General features: G+C 51.7%; 1 long non-coding RNA gene across 1 annotated transcript; it reads left to right on the top strand.

Moving 5' to 3' along the window:
* Positions 1-496: 496 nt before the first annotated feature.
* Positions 497-7,018, top strand: LOC115600024. Its single transcript, XR_003988774.1, has 3 exons — positions 497-576; positions 1,289-1,392; positions 6,930-7,018. It is a non-coding gene; the product is annotated as an uncharacterized LOC115600024 (long non-coding RNA).
* Positions 7,019-13,628: the final 6,610 nt, after the last annotated feature.

Raw genomic sequence — 13,628 nt, 5'->3', positions numbered from 1 at the left:
TTGCCCGCCCCCAGGGTGGCAGCACTACACGGCACGGATCCCTCGGCGGACTCGCCCACGTCAAAGTTTTCTCCCTCCATCCCCAGATCGGATTGCTCCGCGTATCGAGAGGACCGGGTGGATGAGGACGGGGACCCGCCGAGGGGGAGGGGATAAGCGCAAAGGACAGGCGAGACAGCGAATCGCCATGCGGGATCGGGCGGCAGCGATCTGGCGGCGCAATGGGCGCCGTGGAAGGAGTGGTCGAGTAGAGGAAGCGCGGGGACGAAAAGGGGCGTTGTCGTGGCTGAGGAGAGACCCCGGTGTCCTGCCGGGCGGGCGGGTGGCGCCACAGCTGCCTTCGGAACGGTCCTCGGCAAGGCGCATCCCCTGCACCGTCATTTACGGGGACGAGGTGGTAGCCGCAGCTTTTCTCCGTGAGCGGTTCCCCCCCCCCCCCCCCCCCCCCGGTTCATTTGCTGTTCCCTTTGTCTTCCTTTCCTCTTACCTTCCCCCGGCGCTCGCAAGCACCCCGAGCCGAGGTCCGGTTGCGCGGTGTTCGGGAGCGCGGCAGGGCGGGTGGCGTCGTTGCTGCTGGTGAGTGTTTGGGGGGTCGGAAAGAGGGAGGGAGGGACGGTGTGTCTCTGTTTTGTGGAGCTCTTTACTGCGCTATCCCTACAACTTCGCGCTTTTTCGGTGCTTGTTCCCCGTTTCCACCTCCCCTATTACCGCGGGGCGTTCAGGGTTGCTGGTGCTGTCCGTCTCGCTTCGGTTCCCAGCCCCGTAACTGTAATGAGTTGGTTCTCGGTAGGAGAAATGCAGGTCTTAATGATGTGCTTCATAAGAGAAAGCTTCATAGAGGTTTCACGTGCTTTTGTATAATAGTTGAGCTCCAGGGAGAACGAACGTCCGCTGATGGTCCACTTCACTAAGTTCTTTGCCGATTCGGTTAATGCCTTTGTCTCCGGTCGTGCCTCTGCGTGGAAGGCATTGAATAGAAAAGCTGCTCTAGGAATCAGTCAAGCCAACCTAAAACGTACCAGAGGTCGCTTATCTGAAGTACTGGCCCATTTCCTTACCTGCATCATCTTGTGTGCCAAATCTCACTTGTGGAGGGGCCTCTGTAAATACTTTGTGTTCTGCGTGTAGAAAGCATTAACGAGGTGTGAGGAAAATCAACCTTCTAGGGTTGCGTTTGGGATATCAATAATCTGCTGCTGTTTGAGTTCAGCGAGGCATGTTGGTTTTCTTGAGCTGTATTACCTTTCTCTGAAGCTGGTCAGGTTTTAACCGTTTGCTCTTCTTCCAGTGCCTCACGTCCCATAACCTTTCACCCCAACTCCGATGCTTTTCCTAGTCATGCCGAAGGAGCCAATTATGAGGTTATCTGAAGCAGAAGATTGTGGTGACTCTGTAGGTACTGGGAAGCTTTCAGGAAGCTCAGCTGTAGCCGTTATTAGTTCCTCATTTCCTAGACTCTTTTGCCATCCCCCCTTTTGGTGTCGATAGGGCGTGGTAGGCTGTTTTGGGTTTTCTGGCGCTATAATCCTTTGCCTCTAGGTTGTAATGGAACTGGGCGTTTTGACTAAAAGCAGTGTTGTAAAGCAATGCTCATGGCAGGGTATGTGCTTCAGGTGCAAAATGCAGTGTTGTTTTGGAGCGCAGTCTGATGCCTGTCATCATGGTCTAGAGTAAGAGTTATTAGTATTTCTTGTAATGGGGAGGAGAGGGCTTGTGGTTTGTGGCAGGTCAGGGGTGAGGGAGGAAGGGGTAATATGGTTGAGAGGTGCTGGGTGCTTCGCTTTTATTGGTAAAAGTCAAGTTCAAAGACTTCATAAACGCACGGAAAAGGCAACCTCAAGTTTATTTTCCAGCAGAACTGGGTATTTTGCCTGAAGCTTTAATGGGGGCTTTAACCCAGAGACAAACGTAGCTTCTGTGGGTGTTTTGTAGTCCGTTACTGTCTCTCTTGAAAAAAATGGCGTGGGTGGTTTTGTTTTGTTTATTTTTCCTCTACTATAGTTGTGTGCATTACTGGTCTTTGTATCTTTCCTTGGAAAGTGTCAGTTGCAGGGGGAGAGGTGGTAATTTGAAGCGCAATGGTGGAATTGCTAGGAATTGGCTAAGTGGTTTCTCTGTGGGGTTCCCTGCTGTGATTCCTTCCCTTCCTGCCCTCTCCCCTCTTTGTGTTTGGCTTTTTATTTCTGAATTTATTTATGGTTTTGTACTTCTCCAGCTTCTTGGTCCTTTAATGATTGTTGTCGAGAAGCGTGCTGCACACCTGGGCCTGACCAAGTGATTCGGGACAGTTGTAGATGAAGGGCCCGAGGGTGGGCGGTCTGTCTGTCGAGTACATCTGCGTATTGTGGGTGGCGGTCAGTCGGGCTGTCCTCCCGGCTAAGAGTTTTGCACCACGAGAGTTGCCGCACATGTACAAATGGCCACTGAATGGATTTTTGTCTGTTGCCCGTTGTCAATCTAGGCACTGTTGAGGTCTGATGTTTTGTGGCATGTGTCTGTGGAAGGTAACGGAAGCTTTGAGCGGCAATTACACAATAAAGATAGAGGATGGGGATATCACGTCTGTCTCGTGCGTGTTGCTGGGGGAAATAGTTCCGCAAGTTAAACTGGTGCCTCCCCGGAGTGTAAGTATGAGGAACGTTTCGTCCTCTTAACAGCGTTCTGTGTATAGGTAGCGATTTGCCCGAGCATTTGAAGCGTGATGCTGGAACCGCTTAGCAGTGTCCTGGGTCTTGTAGGAACCAAACTCTTAGCTTTTTGGAAGTGATACGCAAACGTACGTAAAGGCGGTGCATAGAAGCTGCTGCTGCTTAAACGTTGAAGAATAGTGTGTTTGAAGCTATAGGCGTGCTGTGCAAGGGTGGTTTTGGCAGAGCGCAACGTGTTAGAAGCATTGAGCTTCCTTTGGTGCACTTTTATAAATGGCCGTGTCTTAAGGCCCTGTTGATATCCCTTTTCTGGTGAGACGGGCTGTGGTAGCAGGGAACAGTCGGTCTGAATGGCAGCTGTGGTGCTTCCATAGGTAAAGCATTGGTGTGTTATCAACGCCCTTGTAGCTACAACTACAAAGCACAGCACTATGAAGGGCTGCTCTGGGGAAAGAGAACTCCATCCCAGGCAGTCCCAAACCAAAACTACATTGCAGGGATACAGCAAACGTCCTCTTTCTTTAACAGATTTTAGAAGAGAGAGGTCGACAAGGGGTAGCAGGGGGGTCCTTTGTTGCCCTTGACCACTGTGTTACTGGGGCATCCAAGACACCCCCCCTGAGAGGCGTCTTCATCATCTGTCCCAAGTGACCAGGCGAGGATTGGTGATGCTACCACATCCCTTGGGGGGGCGGCTGTTAAAATGGTTGATGACTGTTCTGGCAGTAAAATAAAATGAGAAAAATTAAAGGAGGAGTGGCGAGGTGAGGAGAAGAGAAGAGAGGGAGTGGGAGAGGTCTGTCTAACCGCGCTGGGTTAGCAGGCAGATGTCATTGTGAAGCCATTCTTGATGGCGATGGGGAGAGGAGCCTGAGGAACAGTGGAAAGCAAATGTCACCCTTCTCTTGAAATATGGCAAGGATGAAGACCCAGGGATCTACAGGCCAGTTAGCCTCACCTTAATCCCTGTGAAGGCGATCGCCGATGAAGGACAAGAGGGTAATCAGGAGTTTCTGCCATAGCTTCACGAAGGGAGAGTTGAGGCCATCTCCCGTAAGAGATCGTCCCAGAGAAGCTAATGAAGTACGGGGCCAAATGAGAAGGCGATGGCGGGAGTTGCAAACTGGCTGAGCAGGAGGACCCAGAGGGGGGTGGTGATCAGGGCCATGAAGTCTAGTTGGAGGCCAGTAACTAGCGGTGTACCCTGGGGGTCAACCATGGGTCTGATCCTGTTCAGCGAGCTACTTAATGATCTGGATGAGGGGTAGACAGTGTACCCTCAGGGGGTTTGCTGATGATAAAAACGGGGAGGAGTGTCTGATACACCAGAGGGCTGTGCTGCCACCCAGAGGGACCCCGACAGGCTGGAGAACTGAGCAGGCAGTAGCCTCGTGTGGTTCAAAAACGGGAAGTGCAAAGTCCCGCACCTGGGGAGGACCATCCCCAGGCCGCAGGAGATGCTGGAGGCCGACAGGCTGGAAAGCAGTTTTGCAGAAAAGGAGGTGGGAGGGCCGCTACTGGTGGACACCAAGTTGAACACGAGCCGACAATGTGTCCTTGCTGCAAAGAAGGCTAAGGATCGCCTTAGCCAGATGTAGAGGGAAGCGGGGTTTAGGCGTGTTACAGTGCAGTTGTGTAGGCCAATGAAATTGTTCTGTCTCCCTGGGGATGCAGGGCACCGAAGGCCACCCTTGGGAGCACTACCTCTTTTTCTCAAAGCCTCCTGCCCAGGCTAGGGCAAATCCTATCTTGATCTGCCCTCCTGTCCTCAAGCCACCAGTGCTGAGCGCACCCTTTGTTTATTTTCTCCCAGGAGGTGTTCAGCTTAGAGACATCCGCCACGGGAGTATGGCTTTCACAGGGAAGAATTTAGAGGTACTTCTGATGTGTTGTGGGAAATGTTCTGAAAGGGCAAGGCCTTCCCTGGCCTGGCAAGGATAGCCTTTTGCCTGGAGGGAGCAGCAGCAGCAGTAAAAAGCCACAAGCACGTGCGGGGTGGACTCGATGCGGTACTAAATAACAAAACGTGGTACTTGTAGCTACAACGGCCTCTTCTGAGACCTCGTTGCCCGCCCCCAGGGTGGCAGCACTACACGGCACGGATCCCTCGGCGGACTCGCCCACGTCAAAGTTTTCTCCCTCCATCCCCAGATCGGATCCCTCCGCGTCCCGAGAGCACCGGGCGGACGAGGGCGGGGACCCGCCGAGGCGGAGGGGGGGACACCAGCACAAAGGACAGGCGAGAGAGCGAATCGCCATGCGGGATCGGGCGGCGGCGATATGGCGGCCCAATGAGCGCTGCCGAAGGCGTGCTCGAGTTGAGGAAGCGTGGGGACGGGAAGGGTCGTTTTGGCTGAGGAGAGACTTGGTTGTCCGACCGGGCCGGTTTGCGCCGCAGCTGCCTTCGGAAAGGTCCTCGGCAAGGCGCATCCCCTGCAACGTCATTTACGAGAACGAGGTGGTAGCCGCAGCTTTTCTCCGTGAGCGGTTCCCCCCCCCCGCCTGCTCCGATTCCTTTGCTGTTCCCTTTGTCTTCCTTTCCTGTTCCCCTCCCCCCGCGCTCGCAAGCACCCCGAGCCGAGGTCCGGTTGCGCGGTGTGCGGGAGCGCGGCAGGGCGGGTGCCGTCGTTGCTGCGGTTGAGTGTTTGGGGGGTCGGGAAGCGGGAGGGTGGGACGTGGTGTCTCTGTTTTGTGGAGCTCCCTACTGCGCTATCCCTACAACCTCGCGCTTTTTCGGTCCTTGTTCCCCATTTCCTCCTCCCCTGTTACCGCGGGGCGTTCTGGGTTGCTGGTGCTGTCCGTCTCGCTTCGGTTCCCAGCCCCGTAACCGTAATGAGTTGGTTCTCGGTAGGAGAAATGCAGGTCTTAATGATGTGCTTCATAAGAGAAAGCTTCATAGAGGTTTCACGTGCTTTTGTATAATAGTTGAGCTCCAGGGAGAACGAACGTCCGCTGATGGTCCACTTCACTAAGTTCTTTGCCGATTCGGTTAATGCCTTTGTCTCCTGTCGTGCCTCTGCGTGGCCGGCGTTGAATAGAAAAGCTGCTCTAGGAATCAGTCAAGCCAACCTAAAACGTACCAGAGGTCGCTTATCTGAAGTACTGGCCCCATTTCCTTACCTGCATCATCTTGTGTGCCAAATCTCACTTGTGGAGGGGGCTCTGTAAATACTTCGTGTTCTGCGTCCAGAAAGTATTATTGAGGCGCAAGAAAAATCAAGGTTTCGGCTTGCGTTTGGGGTGTTCGTTAATCTGCTGCTGTTTGAGTTCAGCGGGGGATGTTGGTTTTCTCGAGCTGTATTACCTTTCTCTGAAGCCAGTCAGGTTTTAACCGTTTGCTCTTCCAACAGTGTCTCACGTCCCATAACCTTTCACCCCAACTCCGATGCTTTTCCTAGTCATGCTAAGGAGCCAATTATGAGGTTATCTGAAGCAGAAGATTGTGGTGATTCTGTAAGTACTGGGAAGCTTCCTGGACGCTCAGCTGTAGCCGTTATTAGTTCCTCATTTCCTAGACTCTTTTGCCATCCCCCCTTTTGCTTTCAATAGGGCGTGGTAGGCTGTTTTGGGTTTTCTGGCGCTATAATCTTTTGCCTCTAGGTTGTAATGGAATTGAGCGTTTTGACTAAAAGCAGTGTTGTAAAGCAATGCTCATGGCAGGGTGTGTGCTTCAGGTGCAAAATGCAGTGTTGTTTTGGAGCGCAGTCTGATGCCTGTCGTCATGGTCTAGAGTAAGAGTTATTAGTATTTCTTGTAATAGGGAGGAGAGGGCTTGGGGTTTGTGGCAGGTCAGGGGTGAGGGAGGAAGGGGCAATCTGGTTGAGAGGTGCTGGGTCCTTCGCTTTTATTGGTAAAAGTCAAGTTCGAAGACTTCGTAAACGCACGGAAAAGGCAGCCTCAATTTTATTTTCCAGCAGAACTGGGTATTTTGCCTGAAGCTTTAATGGGGGCTTTAACCCAGAGACAAAGGTAGCTTCTGTGGGTGTTTTGTAGTCCGTTACTGTCTCTCTTGAAAAAAATGGCGTGGGTGGTTTTGTTTTGTTTATTTTTCCTCTACTATAGTAGTGTGCATTACTGGTCTTTGTATCTTTCCTTGGAAAGTGTCAGTTGCAGGGGGAGAGGTGGTAATTTGAAGCACAATGGCTGAATTGCTAGGAATTGGCTAAGTGGTTTCTCTGTGGGGTTCCCTGCTGTGATTCCTTCCCTTCCTGCCCTCTCCCCTCTTTGTGTGTGGCTTTTTATTTTATTTCTGAATTTATTTATGGTTTTGTACTTCTCCAGCTTCTTGGTCCTTTAATGATCGTTGTCGAGAAGCGTGCTGCGTACCTGGGACTGACCAAGGGATTCCGGACGGTTGTGGATGAAGGGCCCAAGGGTGGGCAGTCTGTCTGTCGCGTACATCTACGTATTCTGGGTGGCGGTCAGTCAGGCTGTCCGCCCGGCTAAGAGTTTTGCACCACGAGAGTTGCCGCACGTCTACAAATGGCCACTGAATGGATTTTTGTCTGTTGCCCGTTGTCAATCTAGGCACTATTGAGGTCTGAGGTTTGTGGCGTGTGTCTTTTGAAGGTAACGAAAGCTTTGAGCGGCAATTGCACAATAAAGATAGAGGATGGGGATATGACCTCTGTCTCGTGCGTGTTGCTGGGGGAAATAGTTCCGCAAGTTGAACTGGTGCCTCCCCGGAGTGTAAGTATGTGGAACGTTTTGTCCTGGTAACAGCGTTCTGCGTATAGGTAGTGATTTGCCCGATCATTTGAAGCGTGATGCTGGAACTGCTTAGGAGTGTCCTGAGTCTTGTAGGAAGCAAACTCTTAGCTTTTTGGAAGTGGTACAGAAACGTACGTAAAGGCGGTGCGTAGAGGCTTCTCCTTCTGCTTAAACTTTGGAAAAAAGTGTGTGTGTGACGCTACAGTCGTGCCGTAGAAGGGTTTTTTTGGTGGAGCACAACGTGTTGGAATAATTGAGCTTCTTTTGGAGTCCTTTATCGATGGTTTTGTGTTAAGGCCCTGTTGATATCCCTTTTCTGGTGAGAAGGGCTGTGGTAGCAGAGAACAGTCAGTCTGAATGGCAGCTGTGATGTTTACAAAGGAAAGCATTGGTGTGTTATCAACGCCCTTGTAGCTACAACTACAAAGCACAGCACTTTCAAGGGCTGCTCTGGGGAAAGATGTCACAGTTTAACACCTAGTGTGAGATTCCCGTGTGGTACACGTTGTACTTCTCCATCTTTCATCATCAGTCACCAAGTGTGTCCAGGCCCTTGAGCGAAAGCAGCCCCACGTTGGGCGCCAATAAATCTGTCACGGTTTAACACTGGCCCGGCAATTAAACCGAATAACAGACGCTCTCTATTAATCTCTCTCCTCCTTGATAAAGAAAGGAGAGAGAATAAGGGAGAGACTTATGGGTTGGAAACTAAACTACACAACTTTAATGAAACAGTAATGATAAATAGGAAAAATTACTAAATATATACAAATATACAGGAAAATGGATACTACATTCCTTCCCTATTTCCCCCAATAACTCTCACGTCACCACCGAGGCTGCAGGGCAGCCCTGGGAAAGTCCAGGCTGGACTCCTGGAGTCGGCAGCAGTCAGGAACTGGAGGCAGGAACACACAGATATGGGCTGGCACCGGATCAGGACCACAGGCAGACGAACGGACGGCATCCTTCCAGGATGCCGGGTGAAGGAAGGGAAGCAGGAAATCAGGAAATCCAGAAATCTGGCTCGGCCCTCTTGATGCCTCAGATTTATACCGAGGATGACGTATATGGGATGGAATACTCTGTTTGGTCAAGTCTGGCATCTATCTTGTCCGTTCCTCCCCAAAGGTGGGCTCAGGTGGGACCTCTTTACTCCTTCTGGAGGGTAAAACTTTTCCTCAGAGCTGAGCAGTGTCCTTGGCTCTGCATACCAGTCTATAGCAGTAACTATAAACATCAAGTGTTATCAGTTCTAGAAGCACACACACTGTCTGAGAAACTTGCTGTTAATTTCAGCAAGTGCAACTACTTACAAGAGACTTAGCTAAAAGTAAAAGTACAAAACAGAAAATCACCTCTATCCATGCCCAAACCACGACAAAAGAGAACTCCGTCGCAGGCGGACCCAAACCAAAACTACATTTCAGAGATACAGCAAACTTCCTCTTTCTTTAACAGCTCTTGGAAGAGGGAGGTGGGCAGGGGGTAGCAGGGGGATCCTTTGTTGCCCTTGAACAGTGTTACTGGGGCATCTGAGACACATCCCCTGGTAGGTGTCTTCATATCCTCTGTCTCTCTCTCTCTCCAAGTGACCAGGCGAGGTTTGGTGACACTGCCACATCTCTTGGGAGGAAGACTGTTCAAGTGGGTAAGGAGTGTTCTGCCGGTAAAATAAAATGAGAAAAATTAAAGGAGGAGTGGCGAGGCGAGGAGAAGAGAGGAGAGGGAGTGGGAGAGGTCTGTCTAACCGCGCTGGGTTAGCGGTCAGATGTCATTGTGAAGCCAGTCATGATGGCGATAGGGAGAGTTGCCTGAGGAGCAGTGGAATGCAAATGTCACCCTTCTCTTGAAGAAGGGCTTGGAAGAAGACCTAGGGATCTACAGGCCCTTTAGCCTCACCTCGATCCTTGCGAACGCGATGGCCCGTGAAAGACAAGAGGGTCATCGGGAGTTGCCTCCATGGCTTCACTGAGGGAGAGTGGTGATTGACTGACCCGATAACCGTTTATGACGAAATGGCTGGCTTGGCAGACAAGGGGAGAGCTGCAGCTACTGCCTCCCTAGCCTTCAGGAAGGCTTTTGAGGCCGTCTCCCTTAAGAGATCGTCCCAGAGAAGCTGAAGAAGTTAGGGGCCAAATAGGCAGGCAGTGGCGGGAATTGCAAACTGGCTGAGCAGCAGGACCCAGAGGGGGGTGGTGATAAGGGGCATGAAGTCTAGTTGGAGGCCAGTAACTAGCGGTGTACCCTGGGGGTCAACCGTGGGTCTGATCCTGTTCAACATGCTACTTAATGATCTGGATGAGGGGTAGACAGAGTGTACCCTCAGGGGGTTTGCTGATGATAGAAAATGGGGAGGAGTGTCTGATACACCAGAGGGCTGTGCTGCCACCCAGAGGGACCTTGCCAGGCTGGAGAACAGGGCAGGCAGGAGCCTCGTGTGGCTCAGGAAGGGCAAGTGCAAACTCCCGCACCTGGGGAGGACCAACCCCAGGCCACAGGAGATGCTGGAGGCCCACAGAGTGGAAAGGAGCTTTGCAGAAAAGCAGGTGGGAGAGGCACTCCTGGTGGACACCAAGTTGAACAGGAGCTGACAATGTGTCCTTGCCGCAAAGAAAGCTAAGGATCACCTTAGCCCGATGTAGAGGAAAGCGGGGTTTATGCATGTTACAGTGCATTTGTTTAGGCCAATGAAATTGTTCTGTCTCCCTGGGGATGCAGGGCACCGGAGGCCACCCTTGGGGGCATTGCCTCTTTTTCTCAAAGCCTACTACCCAGGGTAAAGCCAATCCTATCTTGATCTGCCCTCAAGCCACCAGTGCTGAACACACGCTTTGTATTTTGTTTTCTCCCAGGAGGTGTTCAGCTTGGAGACATCCGCCATGGGAGTGGGGCTTTTACAGGGAAAAATTTAGAGGTACTTCTGGTGTGTTGTGCGAAATGTTTTGAAAGGGCAAGGCCTGCCCTGGCAACAGCAGCCTCTTGCCTGGAGGGAGCAGCAGAAGCAGTAAAAAGCCACAAGCATGTGTGGGGTGGACTCGATGAGGTACTAAATAACAAAACGTGGTATTTGTAGCTACAACGGCCTCTTCTGAGGCCTCGTTGCCCGCCCCCAGGGTGGCAGCACTACACGACACGGATTCCTCGGCGGACTCGCCCACGTCAAAGTTTTCTCCCTCCATCCCCAGATCGGATCCCTCCGCGGCCCGAGAGCACGGGGTGGACGAGGGAGGGGACCCGCCGAGGGGGTGGACCAGCGCAAAGCACAGGCGAGACAGCGAATCGCCATGCGGGATCGGGCGGTGGCGATCTGGCGGCCCAATGGGCGCCGCGGAAGGCGTGGTCGAGTTGGGGAAGCGTGGGGACGGGAAGGGTCGTTTTGTCTGAGGAGAGACTTGGGTGTCTGGCCGGGCCGGTGTGCACCGCAGCTGCCTTCGAAAAGGTCCTCGGCAAGGTGCATCCCCTGCAACGTCATTTACGAGGACGAGGTGGTAGTCGCAGCTTTTCTCCGTGAGCGGTTCCCCCCCCCCCCCCCCCCCCCCCCCCCCGCCTGCTCCAATTCCTTTGCTGTTCCCTTTGTCTTCCTTTCCTCTTCCCCTCCCCCCGCGCTCGCAAGCTCCCCGAGCCGAGGTTCGGTTACGCGATGTTTGGGAGCGCGGCAGGGCGGGTGCCGTCGTTGCTGCTGGTGAGTGTTTGGGGGGTAAGAAAGAGGGAGGGAGGGAGGGACGGTGTGACTCTGTTTTGTGGAGCTCTTTACTGCGCTATCCCTACAACCTCGCGCTTTTTCGGTGCTCGTTTCCCGTTTCCACCTCCCCTATTACCGCGGGGCGTTCTGGGTTGCTGGTGCTGTCCGTCTCGCTTCGGTTCCCAGCCCCGTAACCGTAATGAGTTGGTTCTCGGTAGTAGAAATGCAGGTTTTAAGGATGCGCTTCGTAAGAGGAGCTTCATAGAGGTTTCACGTGCTTTTGTCCAATAGTTGAGCTCCAGGGAGAACGAACGTCCGCTGATGGTCCACTTCACTAAGTTCTTTGCCGATTCGGTTAATGCCTTTGTCTCCTGTCGTGCCTCTTCGTGGACGGCGTTGAATAGAAAAGCTGCTCTAGGAATCGATCCAGTCAAGCTAAAACCTACCGGAGGTCGTTTATCTGAAGTACTGGCCCGTCTCCTTATCCCCATCATGTTGTGTGCTGAATCCCACTTGTGGAGGGGGCTCTGTAAATACGTTGTACTTTACGTGTAGAAAGTATTATCGAGGCGCAAGAAAAATCAAGGTTTTGGCTTTCGTTTGGGGTGTCCGTTAATCTGCTGCTGTTTGAGTTCAGCGGGGCATGTTGGTTTTCTTGAGCTGTATTACCTTTCTCTGAAGCCAGTCAGGTTTTAACCGTTTGCTCTTCCAACAGTGTCTCTCATCCCATAACCTTTCACCCCAACTCCGATGCTTTTCCTAGTCATGCTAAGGATCCAATTATGAGGTTATCTGAAGCAGAAGATTGTGGTGATTCTGTAAGTACTGGGAAGCTTCCTGGACGCTCAGCTGTAGCCGTTATTAGTTCCTCATTTCCTAGACTCTTTTGCCATCCCCCCTTTTGGTGTCGATAGGGCGTGGTAGGCTGTTTTGGGTTTTCTGGCGCTATAATCCTTTGCCTCTAGGTTGTAATGGAATTGAGTGTTTTGACTAAAAGCAGCGTTGTAAAGCAATGCTCATGGCAGGGTATGTGCTTCAGGTGCAAAATGCAGTGTTGTTTTGGAGCGCAGTCTGATGCCTGTCGTCATGGTCTAGAGTAAGAGTTAGTAGTACTTCTTGTAATAGGGAGGAGAGGGCTTGGGGTTTGTGGCAGGTCAGGGGTGAGGGAGGAAGGGGCAATCTGGTTGAGAGGTGCTGGGTGCTTCGCTTTTATTGGTAAAAGTCAAAGTCAAGTTCGAAGACTTTGTAAACGCACGGAAAAGGCAGCCTCAATTTTATTTTCCAGCAGAACTGGGTATTTTGCCTGAAGCTTTAATGGAGGCTTTAACCCAGAGACAAAGGTAGCTTCTGTGGGTGTTTTGTAGTCCGTTACTGTCTCTCTTGAATAAAATGGCATGGCTAGGTTTGTTTTTTTTATTTTTCCTCTACTATAGTAGTGTGCATTACTGGTCTTTGTATCTTTTCTTGGAAAATGTCAGTTGCAGCGGGAGAGGTGGTAATTTGAAGCGCAATAGTTGAATTGCTAGGAATTGGCGAAGTGGTTTCTCTGTGGGGTTCCCTGCTGTGATTCCTTCCCTTCCTGCCCTCTCCCCTCTTTGTGTGTGGCTTTTTATTTTATTTCTGAATTTATTTATGGTTTTGTACTTCTCCAGCTTCTTGGTCCTTTAATGATCGTTGTCGAGAAGCGTGCTGCGTACCTGGGACTGACCAAGGGATTCCAGACGGTTGTGGATGAAGGGCCCGAGGGTGGGCGGTCTGTCTGTCGCATACATCTGCGTATTCTGGGTGGCGGTCAGTCGGGCTGTCCGCCCGGCTAAGAGTTTTGCACCACGAGAGTTGCCGCACGTGTACAAATGGCCAGTGAATGGATTTTTGTCTGTTGCCCGTTGTCAATCTAGGCACTGTTGAGGTCTGATGTTTTGTGGCGTGTGTGGAAGATAACAAAAGCTTTGGGCAGCAATTGCACAATAAAGATAGAGGATGGGGATATGACCTCTGTCTCGTGCGTGTTGCTGGGGGAAATAGTTCCGCAAGTTGAACTGGTGCCTCCCCGGAGTGTAAGTATGTGGAACGTTTCGTCCTGTTAACAGCGTTCTGTGTATAGGTAGTGATTTGCCCGATCATTTGAAGCGTGATGCTGGAACCGCTTAGGAGTGTCCTGGGTCTTGTAGGAAGCAAACTCTTAGCTTTTTGGAAGTGGTACAGAAACGTACGTAAAGGCGGTGCGTAGAGGCTTCTCCTTCTGCTTAAACTTTGGAAAAAAGTTTGTGTGTGACGCTACAGTAGTGCCGTACAAGGGTGGTTTTGGCAGAGCGCAACGTCTTGGAGTCATTGAGCTCCCTTTAGAGCACTTTATCAATGGCCGTTTGTTAAGGCCCTGTCGATATCCCTTTTCTGATGAGGAGGGCTGTGGTAGCAGAGAACAGTCGGTGTGAATGGCAGCTGTGGTGCTTCCATAGGTAAAGCATTGGTGTGTTATCAACGCCCTTGTAGCTACAACTACAAAGCACAGCACTATGAAGGGCTGCTCTGGGGAAAGAGAACTCCGTCGCAGGCAGACCCAAACCAAAACTACATTTCAGAGA

Source organism: Calypte anna, chromosome W, assembly GCF_003957555.1.
Source record: "Calypte anna isolate BGI_N300 chromosome W, bCalAnn1_v1.p, whole genome shotgun sequence".
Taxonomy (NCBI): Eukaryota; Metazoa; Chordata; class Aves; order Apodiformes; family Trochilidae; genus Calypte; species Calypte anna.
This window is presented reverse-complemented; position numbering and strand designations above follow the sequence as displayed.